The sequence below is a fragment of the Oryx dammah genome, unplaced genomic scaffold, assembly GCF_014754425.2.
Source record: "Oryx dammah isolate SB20612 unplaced genomic scaffold, SCBI_Odam_1.1 HiC_scaffold_29, whole genome shotgun sequence".
Classification (NCBI taxonomy): Eukaryota; Metazoa; Chordata; class Mammalia; order Artiodactyla; family Bovidae; genus Oryx; species Oryx dammah.
The window spans coordinates 90,788,846-90,794,845 of record NW_024070213.1 but is presented as its reverse complement, the minus strand read 5'-3'; positions in this window follow the sequence as shown (position 1 = coordinate 90,794,845).

Here is a 6,000-nt window from a genome sequence, read left to right as displayed (position 1 = left end):
GGAAATGGCAACCCGCTCCAGTGTTCTTGCCTGGAGAATCCCAGGGATGGGGGAGCCTGGTGGCTGCCGTCTATGGAGTTGCACAGAGTTGGACACGCCTGAAGCGACTTAGCAGCAGCAGCAGACTTAGTTTGCCATATTTCCTAATCATGTGACCTGGAGTGAAACACCTCATCTCTCTGAACCCTCATCAGCAAAATGGATCTGTGATGATTATATGAGATCAGCTGTGTAAAACACCTTGTACAGAGCCCTACCCACACTAGTTACTTTGTAACTTGGGGTTTCCCACTTTGCATCTTACCCCTGAATATCTGCAGAACTAGGAACAGAAACAGCAAACTTAGTTTCATGTCGCTGCTGCTGCTGTTAAGTCGCTTCAGTCGTGTCCGACTCTGTGTGACCCCATAGATGGCAGCCCACCAGGCTCCCCCATCCCTGGGATTCTCCAGGCAAGAACAGTGGAGTGGGTTGCCATTTCCTTCTCCAATGCATGAAAGTGAAAAGTGAAAGTGAAGTTGCTCAGTCATGTCCGACTCTTCAAGACCCTATGGACTGCAGTCTACCAGGCTCCTCCGTCCATGGGATTTGCCAGGCAAGCGTACTGGAGTGGGGTGCCATTGCCTTCTCCAGTATATGGACTAATAGAATCTTAAAACCAAAAAGGGGCTTAGAGGTATATTTCCAGCTCTCCATTCAGTGCAGAAATTGCCTGGACTCCATCCCTCATTGGTAGTCATCCAATCTCTGCTTAAACATCTCCAGGGGCCATTCACTGGTTCACTCAATAAACAAGAACAAGGCACTGTGGGAGCCACAAAGAAGGGCAGACACAGCTCTCACTGTTAAAGAGCCTACTTGTATAATAGCAAAAAGGATAGAGAAATTACTATCACATAAGATAAACATTGGTATGTGCCAGTCAAGGTGCACACAGAGCCAACCACCTTACAGGTTAATATATGTGCAACAATGTGTAGCTCTAATGTTGAAATCTCTCCTAAATCCCAGACCTCAGTGTTCCCATTCATTTCATGGAAAATGCAGCAAGATCCTTCCACATTAGATCTTGGGTCATTCTCTTTTTTTATTATTTTGTTTTTGGCTGTGCTGGGCCTTCATTGCTACATGCGGGCTTTCTCTAGATGCAGCAAACTGGGGCTGCTTTCTAGCTGTGCTGTATGAGCTTCTCATTGCAGGGGCTTCTCTTGCCGTGGAGAACGGGCTCTGGGCATGCAGGCTCAATAGTTGAGGCTTTGTTGCTCTGCTGCTTGTGGGATCGTCCCCGATCAGGGATCCAAACCATGTCCCCTGCATTGGCAGGTGGATTCTTAACCACGGGACCACTAGGGAAGTCCCATGGGTCATTCTTAAGGAGGACACTTTTTGTAAAAACCTTTAAAATTCCAGGAGGGTGTGAACATGGAAAAGGCTAGAACAGATAAATGGTAGCACAGGTGTAGGGAGAACTGCAAGATCCTCCAGCCTCTTCTGTCTCAGAATTTCTAGGAATCCCTAGATGTACAGTCCCTTATGTACTACCAGCAATTCCTGTCGCCCTGGGAAGCCCTGTACATCCCCACTCTCGGGGCTCATCCAAATGTCTTCCTCTTCTTTTCTTTTTCATCCCATCGCTCTTACATTTTTTCATCTTTTATCAGCATCTGTATGATTTTCTTTGTGTCCATCTCTGCTTCAGCCTGTCCCTCTCATTATTTTGATTTGGCATATCTGGTATTCTCAAGGTCTTTCTGTCTCTCTGTCTCCCTCTCTTTTACTCTTTCATCATTCTCGATTTCTTGGTTGGTTTCCATTTTCTGTCTCTGGCCTCGCTTTCTCCCCAGCTGCCGCAAAGCCATAAACCCAGCCGGCCCTGCAGCAGTCAGCCGCCAATCACTGGGCTCCAGGAGTTGCGGGGAGGGGGCTGCAGAGAGAAGGGGGCTTGGAAAAGCTGGGGCGTTGTTGCTACAGCATGGGAGGGGAGAGGCAGAAAAGAGCAGAGAGATGCCACTCCCAGAAGGCGACCACAGTTTTCCTGCAGGGAGCAGACACCTGACCCCTCTTTCTGTTGGGAATCAGGGTACCTGGGTCCTTCCCCTGTACTCCCCAAACTGTGATTTCTCATCTAAAACCACAGGTCACAGATCACTCACTCCTCCAGAGATTTGCCTCCTTCTTCATTTTCAGGCTGTCCCAAGATGAAGGAGCTAAGGGACCCTGGGAGTCTCAGGATGTTTGGGACATACGTTACAGGAACATTCCCTGGATTGGGAAGATTCCCTGGAGAAGGAAATGGCAACCCACTCCAGTACTCTTGCCTTGAAAATCCCATGGACGGGGGAGCTTGGTGCAGGCTACTATCCATGGGGTCACAAAGAGTCGGGGACGACTGAGCGACTTCACTTTCACTTTTCCTTTCACTGGAACTTTGGGACAATAAATGGATGATCCAGACTTGGTGCTGGGAAGACACTGAGAAGAGGTAGACTCTTAATTGGTCAAGGGCGAACCAGAAGGTTGGGCGATCCAGGCTCCTTACCTGCTACCTCTATCCCCAAAGGAGGACGGACAGCCTGAAACCCTGGTCCCTAGTCTAGGCTGGGATTGGGCAGTTTAGGTGCTATATAAGGAGCAACTATCCAGCTCATCGACAGGAAACTACAGGGCCTGGGGAAGAGGAAGGGTGCTAGAAAGGGAAATCAGGAAAGAGGAGGGATTAGCGAGAGATTTTAGGAGAAGACAGAGGAACTTTCCGTTCTGTTCGGGCCCAGCGAGTGGTAATTCCTGGTGTGCCGGCGACCCCTGCTGGCTGCGCACCTCACTGCCCGGGAGAAGGGAAGGAACAGCCGGCCTGTGTGGGTCCCAGCGTGGGTCGAATATGACACTGCGTTTTGTGAGTGTGTCACCACCGTACAGCGGTCACGACGCCTGTGTCACCACCTGCGATTATATGTGGGCACCCCTGGGTGATGGCAGTAATGTGATCGACCACAAAATTCACAGAGTTCAGGCTCTGAACTTCTGGCTGCCCCTCAGGGAGTCCAGAATGGGAAGGGGGAGGTCTCCTAGCCCAACAGACGCCTCACTAACGTCATGTATGAACCCACTCGTTGAGGCTCTGCGGGCATCAAAGTAAAATTTACCTGTCCGAGTTTAGGGGGGAAAGTGTGGGCTTTGGAAACAGACTTACCTAGGTTAAAATCCTGATCCCCTGTACTAGCCATCTGACCTCAGGTAAGTTACTTAACTTCTCTGAGTCCAATTTCCTCACCTGAAAGGCATGTTAATACCCATCTCACAGGGTTATTGTGAGTGTAGCCCAGTGCCTGGCAATGGAAAGCATTTAATAGATGCTAATTTTCTGCCTCCCTTTTCCTTTACCTCCCACCCCCAAGATGCGGCAGGGATTTCAAAAGGCAAATGAACAGAGGATATTGTTGACACTGATGATGGTGCTGGTTTACACGTACATCACTCACAAAAATCGTTTAAACATATTTTTAATACATGGCTTTTTCCCTTTTTATTAGCCAAGCACATCATATCATGTTTTATTGGGATAGAAATATCCTGATGTTATGGCAGGTATGTAGAAGGACAGCCTTATGAAGTGATAACAAGGCATGACAAATCTTTCTTTATTGTGATACATTTTCATTACTCAGGTTAATCAGGAATTACCCATTAGAACAAGGGCTTAAGATAAGTACATGACAGTCATCTGTGCAGATAAGAACTCCTGATTTTCCAATGGGTATCTAATTGTTATTGCTGTTGTGGGGGGATGATTAATGTTTTGATTGAACTGGTCTTAAAACATTAGAATAACTCGAGATACGACAGGCAGTTAGAAACAGTATATTCTGAAATTTAAAAGAGGACGGATTTCAATTCTACCAAAAAATGTCTAACCATTACAGCTGTCCAGTGACAGAGGGCAAACTGCTCATGAAGTAAAGAGCTCCTTTTGGGGAGAAGTACTGAAGCAGAAGCTGGCCGATGCCCTGGCAGGCTTACTGTGAAAGAAATCTGGGCTGCAGAGGGAGCCTGGATAAGAGGCCCTTTGAGGTGCCTCCACAAATACACTGCCGTGAATAATGAATACTTAGCTCTGTAGAATTGTTGTCCCAAATGACATTACTGCCATACCCAAGGCCATTGTTTGTCACCATGGGGTGGGATGGGGGGATAGTAATAATAACAACTATATGCTTTTCCCATTCAAGACTGTTTTTCCCAAGGAAAGTCAAGATTCCGGGATCGTTCCCTCTTTAACCATCCCCATGTTCCTCTAATTCTTTTTTTTTTTTTTCTATCTTCAAATATCTTAAAGAAAATTTTGCTTTTTTTTAGAAAAAAGATTTTTTTCATCTTTTAGTTTTCTGCCTCCAAGAGGTGGGCAAGCAATAGGTGGGGGCAGAGGAGGAAACAAACATTTATTGAGTTCCTATTTAGTGTAGCTGCTGTCATTTTTGCATTTAAGAAAAGTGTGTATCTGCTCTCATGCAGGTTAAACGTTTGTATGTGTGTGTTAGTCGCTCAGTCGTGTCCAACTCTTTGCAACCCCATGGACTGTAGTCCGCCAGGCTCCTCTGTTTGTGGAATTCTCCAGGCAAGAATATTGGAATGGGTTGCCATTCTCTTCTCCAGGGCTTCTTCCCAACCCAGGGATCGAACCCGGGTCTCTCTTTACTATCTAAGCCATCTATAACCTTTTGTAAATGTGATGGGGCCACATTTTTTTTTTTTTTCACTCTTCAGGCTTCTCTGTGGGATTTTGGTTATCTAGCTGCCTGTGGGAGTATCTGCATGCAACTCCTCCAAGGATTTCAATTCCTCCTATATGTACACAGGAGTTATTCTTCTGGCTTCAGGATCTTTGTGCAGGACACCAGCTTTGTCCCTATCCTGGGCACAAGAGTGTTCCCATATCCGGACTCCTGCCTCCCCACACTCCATGTGCATGATTTCCTTTCCCATCCTTGTCACAGTGCACGCAGATCCCCATGCCCAAGCTCCGCCACATGAAACCATGTGTGTCCCACAACCCCTCCTTCCACCTCTGTGAAGAGTCCTTGGCACCCTCCCCTCCTGGCCACCCCCACTCCCCAGTTTCCATGCCAGGAGAGATCTAATTACACAGAAATTAGTACAGAGAAGGATCGTTTGCTTTTATGGCATCAGCGCCAGGGCAGTTGTAAATCTGGGGCTGCTGCTGCAACCGCCTCTGGGCACTGTGCAGGCTATAGGGTGGCTCTCACCTCTGTACCCTGCTTTGCTCCATCTCTGCCCAGCTGCCCGGGGCTCTAACTCTGCCCAGGACCCCAGAGCCCTATGATATACCCCTCTCAAAAGGAGGAGGAGGCCTGTGAAAGGGGAGAGGTCAGTCAGAAGATGACACATACTAGCTGCTCAATAAATGTTCCCTGAATGAGAGAAGGGTTAATCCTAGCAATGCTAACCACCACTAGGTCCCCAGCTCTGGTGGCCAAGGGATGACTATTTCTACTATTCCTACTAAGATTTCTCCCAAACTATTTAACACTCTCTAGAGAGTCTTCCCCACCTTCTTATAAACTCAGATGAAGTTTATGGGTCATCTTGACTTCCACTTTAGAGCTCTTGAACTCCTTCTCAGGCAATATTGGATAATGAAAACAGCCCAGTTTATTAGCTAAGTGATCTTAAGTTACACACACACACACACACACACACACACACACACACACTCACCTGAGCCTTGGTTTCCTCATCTGTGAAATGGCAGTCATAAACCTACCTTTCAGGTTATTGTGAGACATCCATGAGAAAGCACTGAACCAACAGGAAAGTGGTCCACTAATTGTTATTATCACCACTGATTTCTTGTGAGCTTACACTTCCATTTTCTCGCCACCCTTAAACTAGCCTTTATCCCAACCAGTGCTCACACAAGTGCCACCACACAATTTGGCTTAATAGGGTATGCAGGCAAGGTTGTGTCCAACCTAGAATGAATGT